Genomic DNA, 16,493 nt, shown 5'->3' with positions numbered 1-16,493 from the left:
GTAGACTGTGAAATTGTGAAAGATAGATATCTTTATCTTGTCATTCGCCAGAGTGGACATGTGTTTTTGTATTCGAGGATGTTAACATGCAATGAGTGTATCATAACTAGACTGCGGATTTTATGCATTTACAATAACAGTGGATAGGTGAAAATTCAAACAATGAAAATATTTAAAGAATTTAAAGACTCGCCGAAATTATTAAATAAATAAAGAAATTTTTACTTTTATTTTTTCTTGATTTTATGAAGATAACTTTTATTTTGTATAACGATTTTGTATTTTCTTAAAAACGTAGTAACGCAGTTTAAATATAGTGTAACATTTGTTTCTCTTGCCAAAGAAAATAAACAATATTAATTAGGATGCATATTTTTCTAAAGAACATGAAAGATTGTTTAACGTTATTTTATGGAAAACTAAAATGAAAATTTCAATAACATGTGCGATAGCTAATAGAAAAATTTGGTATTCTGCACAATATTCGTCTTGAATCAATTTCTCTAATAACAGATTCGTTTCCATAAAACAGAAGTTGACTTCGGAAAGTCGAAATACAAAAATTTCCTATAAACGTCGATGTACTTCGAGGCTGAAATTAAATTCGGCTCCACCGTGAAAAGAGAAATCTGCGCGAAGCTTGGATTTCCTGTACTTTTTACTTAAGAGATAAGCTCCGTGTTTTAGAGCCTTGTGGTGGAACGGTGTCGTAAAACCTTGGAGGGGATGCCGGTAGGTTGTCAAGGGGAAACAACCCCTCGAATCGGCCCTTGAGTCGCGGCAGTCAGTAGATCGTGATGCCACAGGAGGAGACTCGAATTTTAAAGTAGCTAGACTAAAACCAAAACTGTCTGATATCCATTCCGCACACAGTTTCTCTTTTCCTTCTAGAAATTCTTTTCCCTGCCACATATACCAATCCACTTTTCGAAGGGTAATAATCGCGGCTGGTTCCAAATTGTTTCAGCATTTCGAAGTACTTCCTTGGATTTTCATCATTCGCATCCGGCGATGCTATTTACTTTAATGGCTCTGTTAATATTTCGTTGTGTCATTTTCGTGACAGTTACAATTATTAGATTTTGTATGTCTAGTTTTACTTTCACGCTGAACACAATTTCTTGTCACCCATGTGGGTGATGAAATTATCTACTCAGATTACAAAATTAAGTTTTACACTGATCTATTACATCTACTTAATTTTATTGTGTCATACCACTTAACTTTTCAATTTTATTTTGAGTAAATAAGATACTTATTTTTACGTTATTTTTGAGATTGTTGTCATAGTGTTAAATATTAATAATAAACTTACCACGACGGTCAGATTGACCTGTTTTACATTTTTAATTGTAAGATTATCTACAACGTCTCCATCATAAAGACTCTTTTTTAGGGCATGATTGAATAGATTTCTAGTTCGATCATACATTAAGACATAAATGATGAAATTTCTAAATAAATTCAGTCTTGCCATTTCTATTTATAGAACATTACACGACAGTAATTTTTAGTGCTCGATAAGATTAGTGTAAACAACGGACAAATGAAACTGTATTTCGATGTAATCAATGGTAAAATAGTTTGTTCATATTTCCCACATAGTACACGAGTTAAATAAATTCATGTTTACAGATGAAATCAATGAAACACTCATTACATACATGACTACAGACATCTTGTTTTCACCGATATTAGACGTGCGAGTATCAAGCAACGGCAATCCCAGTTTCATTACCAAAATCCCGGAGAACGAGAAACTTCCAGCTACGCGCGTCCTCCACTAGAATCCGATCTTCCGCTCGGCCAGGTCGAAGAGCAGTTCCTCGCGAAAGGCTTGCAAACGAAATCTGGAATGGGCGAGGACCGCGGGAAGCGTGAATTCGGCTGATCAAACGTGACGACTATCGAAAAATGCCGCTCGCAAAGGGAAGAAGGATGCCGATAAGGGTGGGAGCACTGTGAGGCGAGGGTGGCGGGATGAAACGCGAGGGCGTAGGGTGGGTCCGCGGGGTGCGGGCGGCTGGCGAACAAGGAGAAACCGAAAGACAGTAAAGTAGAGAGTGGACGGGGCGGCGAGAGGTATGTGCAGGGGGGTACCCCGAAAGTCCTTTCGCTAAAAAGGAGGGCCTGAGGGGCGGCGGTGGGGCTCGAGGAAGGAGCGAGTAAGCGAGCGAAAGAGAAAAAGATGGTGAAACGGCCGTGGGAGGAAGTAAGTATTGATTCAGATTCAGCTAGTTAGCTATGCTCGAAGCAAGCACATCCCCTCCACCGATCTTCCTCGGTCACCTTTTCCTCCGGCGCGGCGGGTACGATCCCCTCGCTTCTTCTTCTCCTTCTGTCTATTCTGTGTGTAGGGGGTGGACGGTTAGCGTCGGGTGAGAAGACGCCGTGGAGCACGGGGCTGGAGGGTGCAGGGTGGAGGACAGCCCCGCGGAATAGGGTGGAGCGAACGGGATCCGCGGGCTGCTGGAAAAGGAGGCGTATGTAGAATGGAAAAACGTGTAGACCCCGCGCGCGAAGGTGCAAGATGTAGGAGGTGACAAGCATCTCCTTCGATCTTTCTTCCCTTTGTACCCGCTCGTTCCTCCTGGTCCCTTGTTACCCTCCTCCTACACCTTCTCATCCTTCTTCGATTCCTCTGGCGACGAACCCCTCGCCCCTCTACCCGTGTCCATCCTCTCTCCTCCACTAGTTATCTGTCTATCATTGTAGCTCCCTTTTATATTCCCATAGCGACAGTCTAGATGCACTCGGCAGCCATATGAGGCGTACGTTAAAGCGCATGTCGATATTTTTTGCTCGCCCAGAGCCGGACGGAGCTGAACCGACGTTTTTCGGACGCTCTCGCCGAGATTTCTCTGCCGTGACTTAACTAATTTGCTTGTTTAAGTAGTTTTCATTCACAGTTTCCATGGGAGATATCGTGCGTTGTATTATAGTGTGAATGTTTTCCAAGTTCCGTGATTGCTAGGAACGGAATGCGAATAATTGTTAGAAATAGATGATCCAGTCATTGAGGAATTGTTTCTCACTCGTAACTGTCCTATATTATGTATTTACGATAAAAATGGGCAGATTAAATTTAAAACTGTGAAAAGAGATTCATTGAATTCCAGAATATCGACGTTTTATTTTGAATGTGTTAAGATTATTAAAACAAAAATGAAGTTTCTATTTGTTTCCAGTTTCTTAAAATTGATGAGCACAATTTCAATTTTCCATAAAGATTCCCAATCTAGTTATCATTTCGCAGTATTGTTTTGATCGTCGTAGTCGGGCGGCGGATTTTTATGCACAACAAAAATTGTCTGTAAATAAGATAAAACGTTCTTCCTCTTACTAACCACTTCAATAGCTTGAAAATAGTATATTCATATTTTTTAATTTTTTAAATCTTTCTATTATTTTCAATTGCAGCTACTCGCCACAAATGCATAAAATATAGATTGTTCTTCATCTTCACAAGTAATCGTAAACTATAAAAATTAATTAATTTATAAATTTATTTTTCTCAACTTGATCACATTAACTACGAGGTAATTAGCAATTAATCACGTGATTTACAATTAACTGTACCATAATCAACATGTGGCTCATATTGTAGATTACAATTATCATTCATATTGGTACGAAAATAACTATAACAGGAAACTATAACGATCGTATAGATTAATTTATTTTGTCTTTATACAATGTTTGAACTAAAACTCTATTTTTTATCGGACTTATCGTTTTATTATTTAGTTACTAGAATTAATTTGAACAATCTGTATTCATTCTATACAATTATCTTTGTAATCTATTCGCAAGAAACAGCAAGACTAGACTCTTATCGAAAAAGTTCTTATTTTATCACTATTGCATTGTATCTCTGTAGCTTCTAAGGTGTTACTTTATACTATACCTGCATCACTGTATGTTTGCTGTTGCCTCGGTATGTTGTGTTTTCAAGAAACTTTACAAAGCAATGCAGTTTCCCGGTTCACTGCGTTCCAGTGACAACGTATGCAAGTGGAGCAAGCAAAAATGGGAAACTTAGTGACTGTTCGAGCGTCGCGACGCTTCGTTCTGCCTTGTATTTCGTGGTTGTCAGCTTTACGGGCGTCCCCATCTCGCGGAGTTTTCTGCAACCAGGGCGTCGCGACGCCTTAGCGGCTAATAAGAGACGCTGTCCGAGCCAAGCAGCGTCCACTCGCGTCGCAGCACTCGCTGCAGACACATCCTACGTACAAGAACGTTTTTGTCAACTTCGTGCATGCGCTATGCACACGTTGCTTTGAACAATATTCATTGCTGTCATCGAATAAATTACAACCGAAGAATGTAACATTCGTAATACAATTACCGAATCCCTCACAAAAATTATGTAATTATTACATCCAATTTGTTGAGAGACAATTCTATCTATCGGAAATTTTAATATTTTCCCATCCGTACCTACGTGTGATTCGTATGATCTGTTCAGATTTGAAAACTTCAGATGTGAAATTGAAAAAGAATAGGATCAGAAAATAAAATCATCCTAATAAATTGCAGCTTCTTACTTTTCGTATTATTTGATAAATTACTTCGATTTTGACGAATTTTTATGATTACTGTTACAGCAGTCAATTTGTTAGACGAAATTTGATTTCATATTATCAAATACAGTATAACACGATTATTCAATACGAAAAAGTGACAAAATCTCTGCGAATTCTTGTTTAATAAAATAGTGGAAAGTTCATGTTTCATTTCTTACGATGTGACAGATTATTACAAATGTTTTGCCAGTTCGATTTTATAAATTATCTTCGTTATAGGATCGTGATTGCGATTCTTTAAAAAATTATTTTTTCGCTGAATAAAAATGTGACGGATTTTATAGCCAACCTAATACGGCGAACACTATTTTATTTGCTGTGGACAGATAAGAAAACGTTCGACTCGTATGCGCAACAGTGTTTATATCCCTCATGTCGCGTCGATCATTCTAGATTTATTTTCCAAGCTACATTTTTTCTCTGCGTTCTCTCTCCTACTTGAATTTATTAATCCTCAGTGATTTATAAACTCTTCGAAAGACGTAACACGGTTGATCAGTATCAGCTAACAATTAGTATTGTACACACACTGGTATTATAACGTATAGCCTGCAGAGTTTATGCATTCATGACAAAGTGACTAGGTCGAATACAACACATTAAATGCATTAAAATTTAACAATGCTGTTTATCCGATCATTTTCAACCGATTAAAAATGTTAAGGCGTGAAAATGAATGTTTATTTAACTCCTGTTTGTTGCAGTCGAGGTAGAGAATTTTTATTTTTCACAAAGAGAATTAAAAGTCTAACAATACAATAGACTCGATAATGTTAAGAAATTGTTAACGATCTAATTATTGTAAACGCCACGGTAAAAATATTTATATCAAACGTGCCAACTAAAACGAGTTTTATTTTAATGATCGGGTTTCACGTTTTCTAAATTCACAAGTAAATTTTTAAACGCATGATATTGTAAAAACATTGAAACACAAAGTCTCTCCGCACATGTAAATTATGAAAACTGTTTAAAAAGATTTCGAAAATTGTTATAATTTTATTTGACTTCGCTACACCTTTTCCATGTTTAAAACATTGGAAACAATCGCGTTGCTAAACGGCAACACCATATATTTAAGACTAACGAGTCGTTTCATATAGTAATTTATTGCATCGACAAGAGCAGTATAACACACGTAGCAAACTGCAAGATGAAAAAGTAATTTGCAAATTTAATTTTGCTGCCGTGTGGAGCGCATCGACCTCGATCGATCGTTTCAATCTAACAAAACATTATCCAGTTACTATTTTGTCCGATTACGTAGCCGGCGATTTATTCTACGTCCTGTAGCGGCGGAGAAGTATTTCGCGCTCCCCTTAACAACGATCAGAATGTCGTTAACAATAAGAAAAATCGCTGGCAAACGGCCACGCATTCCTATATCGCGTCGTGTCGCTCCCGACGAAATTGATATCGGTGCGAAATCATTATTGACGCACACTACATTGGCTGCAATTTGCGTAACGATAACAATCAGCTTTAAGTGGAACAATAGACCGACGTGATGGTAATTAGTGCCGTGTACCGTCTGGTGTGATGACAATTGCGCCAACAGCGATGGTAAATGGTAACATTAATAATAGCCGCCGATAGGAGGCACACAACATATACTGCATCGCCGCGAATAATGGAGCGTTATTATTCTCTTCCGTTAAATATTTAAATTGAATGGGACGGCTGACCGATTCGACTGTGCGATCGTAAATTGATTTTCAAAACGATTTCTGCGTTACGCAATCGTTGTTTCGTTCGACGAACCGTGTCGTCGGGTTTTCGATCCTTTTCGATGCGTTTACGCTTACGTGGATAATTTTATTGTAACGCGGAAATATTTATGGCCCGACACTTGTATCTGCTCTGATAATGCAACGCAGTGTTTAACCGTCGAGCGTGGCAACTGACGTGTGGACAATGGCCGGTGTTGATGGCCCTTTTTCCAAATCAAACTTCCATGCCACTGGATTCTCGTTCTCATTCACTCCACCGCTACGATTATTATTATGCATTGCATATTGCGAGGAATTTTTCGATCTCTTAATCGAAGCTAGATCCAATTATCCGAAGCCTGTTAACGTCTGCAATCAAACGTCTACAGATTATTACGTAATCCGACGAAACCACGGAATGAAGCAGAACGCGTTTGTAACAATCGAATGGTTTATTGCTTTTTATTTATTTCAGATGAAGTGATTCATTGGTGACTCTCTTTTCTGAAAACATGTTTCTTTAATTTTTTTACAGTTATACGGGGTGTTTGAAGAAACACATTTTTGGGACGCACACATTTTTAAGTACAAAAGTTACTCGATATCAAGGAGAAAATATAACTATTTTATTTTAGTTTTTTTATGATCGCTTTAAAGGTTATCTCGAATAACTCAAAATACTTTGTCTTTAAAAACTTCATACATATGAAAATGAAAAGGAAAATATTTAATACATCGCTACATTTATTTTAATGCTTCTATTTTGGATTGAAGGAAGAGCAGAACGTATATATTGACGTAAAAGAAGAGAATATTCATATTTAACAGATCCTATCTGAAATCTTCATCACTAGATTGCAAAATTTTATGCAAAATAAAAATGTTCTGAACTAATTAGAACGAATGAGAGTCAACTACAAACTTATTCTTTTTCTTAATTACTTTAACGAGCTGTTAATAATGAACCGGCATTTCCAGCAGTTTGTTTATTTTTGCCATAACAGCGGATCTTTATGCACAACACAAGTTGTCTGAATCAATCGCAGAGAACAGGAGCAAAATGAAAATGTATTTCTTCTCTTTCGATGATTAGAATAAATTGAGGAGAATCCGATGTTCTGAATTTGTTCTAACGTCTTCATTGTTTATCGTCTTACCTGGTCATTTTTATTATAAATGCACAAAAGCCGCAGTCTAGTAATTACAAACTTCTAAATAGATTAAGCTGCCATCTCGAAAATTTTAGTCTCTAATCGTAGCGCGCAACTCGTACAGCGGTAAAAATTAACTGCAAAAGTCTCAGGAACGCTATTTCGGTGAATAAGGATGCCATGGAATATCAGAGACGCGATTCCGCAGAGACAATTCAAAGGGAAGGGAAGGAACATGTTGATGCTGACACGATCATCCAGTAGACTGTTGCGAAGCGCGAGTACAACGGACAGAGAGGAACAAGGGAATGGCGAAAAAAATATGTTGGAAAATTTTTATCGCCGGCCACAGGACCTCGGCGAGCATTGAATATAGGGACAGAGACGAAACGTTCTCAAGGCGGCTCGACGACGCACGGTCGACCTTTATTGGAATATTTATGGCGGCTGCCTGTACGAGACGAATTTTTATCGATCCGTTCTGTTGCTGCGCCATCGATGCTAGGTTTCGGCTTCGATCTCTCTGTCGACGGAAATCGCGATATTTATTCATAAGCTTTGGTTAGAACGCGCACGGATCGCGCGCATAATAAAGCTCGAGTATTGCCCGGCCGGCTGTCGCTGTTCTATCTTACGCTTCCACGTGGATTCGAACAATGCCGGACATCTTGCTCCAATTTCTTTCTTACCGGCACTTTTATTTACGAGTTTACTCGTCCATTGTATTTTAACGCCTCCGGCACCGCGTTAAAATTACATAACTTTCGATGAGTCGGATTTGATCGATCGTGTTCATGCGTTTCTACATTCTTTTCAAGCAAATAGTTAGCTGTTTCTGACGAGCACACTCGTCATAAAGAAATGACAACATTTTGTGTTATGACGAATATACTCGTCAAAATCAACGAACTGGTTAGTAACGAAATTAAAAAATGAAATAGTTATTCCATTCGAATTTTATATTATAACAGCCGCTCATATATTTTTCAAAAGGATCGCAGTAGCTAACTGGTTGAAGGAAATTTCGCTTTTAAAGCATAGAAAGTACGCATACAATATAATAATATGCTCTAATACAAAATCATCAGAATAATCTTTACGCAGCAAAACTAATTGTGAGTTTTTCAGTATTTCACCGAATCCAATTTTTCTTGTTTGAATATCGATGAAAATATGGAATTTGATCATTGTTATCAAGAAGGAGAAACGTATCGACGAACCGTCATACTTATTGATCTACGATAAATTTTATTTCATAAAAGATATTTGAGAATGGAAAATGTATAAAAGATATTGACACTAGATAACTTTATAAACTAAATTTTGCAACTACTACTTTCAATAACTATTATATGAATATTTGCTGTGCACTGCCTAGTTATTCCTGCGCTCACTATTCAATCATGACCTCTATATTGCGAATTCGGTCAGAAAGATCATACTATGAATTATATTCAATTACATTAGATTGCGTTTTGCATGCGAACACAGCTGACACAAGCTGAAGCTAGAGACCCGACAAATTTGACCCATACAGATTCCTAACTCGGTACATTTATTTGAACTGTATTATAAACTGTAGAATAAATAGTAATAAATAAATAATATTTCTTTCAATAAAGCTGTGACTATGATTGTTGTCTCATGGAAACTTACACGATCAATATCGAACAATGAAAATTATGCTTAAGATAGATAAACAAAAATGTTTTTAACGCGAAAGAAACATTTCAATTCTATTTTTTCTAACCATTTACCTAATATATTACTCATATACTCTGCGTATGGGATGTAGTGAATGATTGAATTAGCAGTAATCAAAGTGAGACTATTAGATTGCACTAAACAATAAAAATTACAGATACCAATTTAATATCATTTATTGATATTAAAATATTATTCACAGATCTACCATAATACGTTCTCATAAAAATAACAGTAATATCTGGACTGCGAATTTTCATGAAAAATACGAACTGTCTGCATTAATTACAATATACAGGAGCTACGTACACATTCATTGTTCTTCTAAATAACATCAATAAGTTGAAGAGAATATAACAGTATTTATAAATTCATTAAATGTTCATATTGTTTTGTATTTTGACCACCCATTTTTCTCAAAATACTTATAAACAGTAGTTAATTAATCCGTCACACTCGAAGCTATTTTAACAACAAAACTAAGATATTTCTACCAACGTATAGTATTTTGATTTTGTATTGTTTCTGTATTGCATGCATATGAAACATAAAACTTTAATAACTCTTCAAATATAAAACAATTTAATAATGTAAAAGTTATTTTAGAAAATGATGTAGCATTGTTTAGTAGTACTGCCATTCGAGTACATAATATTAAGTGCATTAAATAATATGTATATCAAACCTGCAACGTTAACGCCACGTTAAGCATAAAAAAAAAGTCTTGATCCTGCCTCTCTTTATTCAACGCCCGAGAATATACCATCCAGCACGAAATGGGTCATAATTCAACGCTACCAATATGTTTTCCGGTGTGCCCACTCGCTCTTCCATTCCACCTCGTCCTGGTGCTTTGTTTTTTTCCGCCCCTGCCTCGAAACGCTCCGAGAACCGCCTACAAACTTATTACCGGCTCTCTGGTGCTAGGTGTTATTAAAAATTAGGGAGTGGATTCTAGACACCGGTTGCAAGTCACCGGGCCTAAGTAACTGAGAGACGTGGCCTCGTAATTAAAAAATTACAGGGACGGCTGGGCCACCGGTTTGTTAGTTTTACCAGGGGCGAGAGAAGATGAGTGTGCGTTTCGGGGTGAAAGTCAGGTTCCTCGGTTCATTCATGGCGCCAGGAAACGGGGGAATACTATAATTTTTAGTTTTATCCACGCCTTATCTGCCCCTTTACACCCGGCCGTCGTCAAAAACTTGCGCTTCCTGCACTCTTTTATTGTATCATAAAAGAACAAACAAAATCTCTCCACAGATTATCATTTTCTTTGATAAACCTTTCGCTTTTTTTTCACCGTGGACAATGTTGGTAGATACATTTCAAGTAGCCTATTTGTACTCTCTGTAGCCTCTGTCTTGTAGCTCTGTGCGTACAAATTTGTTTATATCAATTTGTGAAAGTCTATTTGCATTTGTATTTACATGTGCTATCGTAGCCATGGAAACCTAAATTGTAACTATGCAATTATTGCGTAAACATTCCGAGACAGGCTATGTAACCATTATTGTAAATTTTGTATAATCGTTGTCCAATCGCTCCTGCACAATTATTGGCACATCGAAACACTTTCTATGTTTTTTAAACGTGCACTCTGGCAATTCTGTTGAAGTAAATATTTTCATTACTATATTTACTCGAATCATCTAGCAGATAAATTGTATTTATTAAATACTGAATAAAATAGCTAAAATATGTATTTCAACCCCGGTAGGACAATAAATACATTAATAACCAGACAGCGGATTTTCTGCATTCATACTAAAACTGAGCGGGTGAAATATCAGGTCATTAAATATGAAATGAATAGATTTTATAGTAAAATTATAGAGTAAAGCATGCATTCCATACTTAATGACAACAATCACAAAACTGTGATTGTTGTTAATATTGTCGTTAATATTACTGAATTTATTAATTTGAAGTCGTTAATTCAAATTATTAACAGAGACAATACATTTCTCTGTTTTGACAATTCTCTGTTTTTGACAATTGACTTTGAATATTTGTATTTTGCATAAAAAGATCTTCGGTCTATTAATAAACAATCGAACGGATCCCAGTCTGAAATCCAGCGAACACGCAATGTTTCTTTAAAGTTTCGAAATATGCGCAATAAATCGCTGAGGCAAAACAATAGACAAAAACAGAGAGAGAAAGAGAGGAGAGAGAGAGAAAGGATGAATTGTCTGAGCAGTCAAAACAATAGACAAAGAAAAAACGAGGAGTAAAAGATACATTTAGCAGAAAAAAATTCTTAGGTAGGGGGAGGAAGAAACTCCCGCGTGCGGCAGGTTATAGGGGTCCTCGCGAAGGTAAGAAAAGGGAAAAAGTTGCAGGTAAACCTTCTGCCAATCCCTTCGTCTTATTCACGATACTTTAATATCGGATATAGCAATAAATTACATATCGACGTAAAAGCGGCTTCTCTGCTCTCTCTCTCTCTCTCTCTCTCTCTTCTATCTCTGTCTTTCTCCTGGCAACACGGCACGGAATCCTCACCCCCTTGTGTCTTCTGCTCAGAACCTTCGCGTCTCTCTCTCTCTTTTTCTCTCTTTCCCTTTCTTGCTCTTTCTTTGTATACACGTGAACAGGCGGGGTAATATAATCACACTTAATGACACTCGATACGAACTTGTAACATCGGCATTGCACGAGATACCGGAACGATAAGGAACGTGTTTCGGGACACACAGTGCTCGTAAGTCCCGACATTACATTGGACCAAGGCACCGGTGCCCGTGCACCGTATTTATGCATTACGTAGTGGCTAATCTGGCCGGGCTTAAACCCGCGTTTAATTTAGAGCTTGCTCGCTTGTAATATTTAATGTCCAGTGGCGAGGATATCGTTCAACAATGCGAATACATTGTACCGAGGACGCGCAGGAATTTAAGAGGGCTTGTGGCATACGAGAGCATCGAACCGAACGGGTCCGGCGTTTTGGCTCGCCATGTAAATTCCAAAAATCTTACCTTTCAGGTGTGCAAACAGTTTTCTAAATGTTCCTCTCGCGGACGTTCCGTCGACCTGGTTACGCCATCTTCGGGGATATTGAGTCTTCGAATGCTGAAGTACGGTCATTGAGGTGACAAAAATTTCTTAAAATATTGCATCTGGAGATATCAGTTTGGAGTCTTTATCGCGGAGAGGATGCTTATTATATCACCTAGTTAAAAATTCACAGCGAATACTTTTGTGTTCATTCAATGTTAAGAGTATAATGTAAAACGATCTGAAATAATTTTGTACAAAAATCGTACACGTTCAAATGGAGAAAAACAGCGGTGTCAATGAAAAAGGTTTGCACGTTTCGTATGAATCGGGTGGACAAGATGATCAACGAAAAGCATGCTACAACTATTCCTAACATTGTCACATAAAGAATTTACTCGCTATCGTTCGTTGCCAAGCAATAAATAAAAAAGCAAAACTGACGAACATTTTAATCTATTAACACTGTACAATAAATTCTTCCCAATTTTCCTTCAGCTTGTATACAAGAATGGACAATTTGGGTAATTGTATCTCTTTTTCCCAAATTGTCCATTTTTGTTTACAAATTGAAAGGAAGAATTTACTGTATTTGTTTATAATAATGATGAGGTTAGATTTATTTAAAACTTGTACGATTTCTATCATAAGGTAGGCTTGAATATGGAAGTTTATCCGAACATTTCTCGTGGATATATTTTTGTAATATCAGGATTCGTAAAAGAAAAAGGATAGAGGCCAGTTATTTTGACTGGTTTAATAGTTCTAGTTCTAGATAAGATTGCTCAGAAAATTGGATTTCTGAAAAGTTGTTGAATGAACACACGGCGGGCAGAGTTATGCGTAAAGAACGCAGTCCGGTAGTTCTGTGTATTAGCATTTTGTAATTACCTTATCGAGGAGATCAGGCTGTAGTATACCGTATCGAGCTTGTATCTCTGTTACGTCCTTCGCGCCTTTGTGACACGCGAGCGATTATCGGGGCTTCGCTGTGTTCATCGTAAACGTCCTGACGCAGAGGATTAGCACTCATACAATTTCCTACCGATCGCTGGTTCGCGGAAAGAATCTGTCGATTATTAAATTAACGTTATCCATCGATGCATTTGGCATTTCTCTACTTGCACGTTTCTGTGAATCCTTAACGAAACCAGTTCTGAGAATTGAGCAGTTTATTCATCGGAACATCTACGGACTGTCTATTTTTAATATTAGCTTCAAATTCAAAAGTTTGCTGACTGTAAGATTTTTAATAACAGTAGCGAGAGAGATTTTAGCTTGAATCAAAAAGTATATGAATAAAAAAATATTGTCACATTATTTTTATTACTATTATTTAAAGATAACACATTACACATTATTATATTCCATTATTATATTATTATATATTACATTAATTATTATTATATTACATTATATATCACATTATTATATATTACTATTATTAAAAGATAAAAGATATTTTCATCTGACTTACGTTTCTCATAATTAATTTTGAACATTAAGATCCACAGTCTGGTAATAAGTAGACCATGCATTTTATGCACTGATGAGAAAAATGCATAGCTGCAATTTAAAACATAGGAAGATTAGAAAAATTGAATATAAGAGATGAAGGAAATTTGTATCTTGCAAAATCTACAGTTTAGTAATAAGTAGTCTGCGAATCTCGATACATTTATGGTATCTGCACATTTTTTAATCGCCAAATGGCATGCATATTAACACCAGTGCATACAGTAATTTCTCCCTAATTCGCGCTCAGTTGCGGCTCGTTTTTATAGTTACCGATTGTCAACAACTATAAAAACAAAACCAAGGCTCGAATGACCGAATCTCTTCTTCCCAAATTGTCCATTTTTGTGCGCAATCTGAGCACGAATTAGGGAGAAATGACTAAACCAGTTCAGAACCAGTCAGAGTAACTGATTTCTGATCTTTTGTCATACCGTTCTTGATATTATAATAATTTTTACGACAAATTTTTAGATCAATTTCTTTATTTAAGCATATATTATAATAGAAATCGTACAATGATTAAATAAATTTACTCTTGTCATTAATATACAATAATAATCACGTTTAGGGTTCAGTTAAAGTATTAACAAATAATTAATGCCACGGCTAACTTGTCTTGTCAGATGGTAGTGATAAGTAGGCTGCGAGTTCTCATACATTTATAATGCCTATATGCAAGTTTGTAAAACACAAGACAATCTGCATACTGACATATTCTTATTTAAGCAGCACATTGTATGCATTTATTACAAAACCGAGTAAATCAAATACAGCACAGTAAAAACATTTAAAGGACAATTAAAATCCTGTTGCATTAGCATCTGTATCATCTGTATCATCTGTGTAGCATCCGTAACTTGCAATTAATGCACAGATATTTATTATTTTGCATAAAAATCCGCGGACTATTTATTACTCAATATTCACCATAAAGATGTTTCTCACCAACAAAAAAGAAATCTTTTCGTTCTTCAAATAATTAGAAAATAATTCATAAAAACGAGAATTTGCATAAAAATTACATTTCTAAAAGTATTCTCTCCCGCGTCCGGTGTAATCGGATTTGAAGGAAGCTCTATTGTGACTTCTTTCTCTTCCTTTATTTCTGTCCCTCCACTTCTATTTTCCCTCCACTTTTTTGAGGCTTTCACCGCGAGATTTTAAATTGGAGGCAAATCCGGTACCGTTAACGAGGACATAAAGGCGAACGGCGTTCTCCCTCTCCGTTCCCCGTTTCTTCTTTTTTCTCTATCTCTTCCGTCTCCTCCCGCTCACCCCCCTTCGCCCCCTGTATCCGTCTCGGACGTACTCAAGTAATTTCATTTTACTGCATCGGTTACCTGACGCGCAGACACCTACAGACCGGTTCGAGACCACACGATCGACACTTCACGCCCGCTCTTCTACCTGGTCATCGTAATCGGCTCGGAGGAATTTACGATAATGTCGGAGCTAGGACCATCTCTTGATCGGTCTGTCCAACAGATAAATACTAGGCCCAATATATCCACATTATTTCCTCTGGTATTAATGAGGAAGGTGCACAGCTATGAAGATTATTAATGAAAACTGCCTCGTTCATTGCTATCTTACGATTGTTAATTACCTTAAAATTGAATCTGCTATATTGGATGAGGCCCAATAGTGTTATGTGATAGGCATTTGAACTATTTATCTGTGTTCAAACGTCCGATCAAACAACCGCGTTTATACGTAGATTATGTACCTTGTTTCATTAAATTGACGGTGTGACTTTTCGTATTTTAATCGAACCACTGCGTTTACATGTTGATCGTGAAACGTACAGTGACTCCCGATAATATTCGGGCCCTTTTCAAAACGCAATAACTTTTTTAAAACCGGACTAAACGACTTCAATTTTTTTTCAGATGATAGGGGGAGATCAGTATACTAGATTGTAACTAGATTTGTCACTGTTTAGAATGACAAAAGAAAATAATAAGCCCTCGTTTTTTAACTTTTTTATCTGAGCCTATAACGAAAATTTAAGAAAGGGGTTTTGTAGATCTCGGTAACTTATATGCGTGTTGAAAATTTAATCGAAATTGGTTGACCTTTATATGAGCTGTAAACGATTAAAGATCACAAAAATCGTAGTTTTGTCCCGATTTTTGACACTTTTAACCGATAAGTGTGAGAAATCTGCACTTTTTTAAATCGTTTAACGCTGTAACTTGACTTTGCGTTATTCGATTTCGACGAAATTTTCAGCATTCATATACAAGTTACCGAGATCTACAAAACACATTTTCTAAATTTTCGTTATAGGCTCAGATAAGAAAGTTGAAAAACGAGAGTTTTTTTCTTTTCTTTTGTCATTTTAAGCAATAGCAAAATTTAAGAAAAAGCATTTTGATTATGATCTAACAAGCTGGTCCCTCTATCGTCTGAAAAAAAATTCAAATCGTTTAGTCCAGATCTTCCACGTTTCCACCAAATCAACGTATTTATGAACAATAAAAAGTACGTTCTTTCCCGTTTCGTTCAAACTAATACGTTTGAAAATAATAAACAGTCTGGTCTTATATATTTTACTTAATCAATTAATTTGTAAATAACACTATTCATCAAATCAAAACCTAATAATAACCACTGTGTGATTTTTGTAGAGCATCACTTCCCAAACACGCATCCGAAAACGGAATTGCTGTATCAACCCCAGTTTTCGAAAAACACGAGTTTTTGCAAAAATGTGCGATTTTTAGCATTGGTCTAAAAGATAGAGAAAAGGTTCCTGAATATGTCGGTATCGATATTTATAATAACTTATGCTTGTAGATGATATCAAATGACCGTCAAACCTTCAA

The sequence above is a fragment of the Megalopta genalis genome, chromosome 2, assembly GCF_051020955.1.
Source record: "Megalopta genalis isolate 19385.01 chromosome 2, iyMegGena1_principal, whole genome shotgun sequence".
Taxonomy (NCBI): Eukaryota; Metazoa; Arthropoda; class Insecta; order Hymenoptera; family Halictidae; genus Megalopta; species Megalopta genalis.
This window is presented reverse-complemented; position numbering follows the sequence as displayed.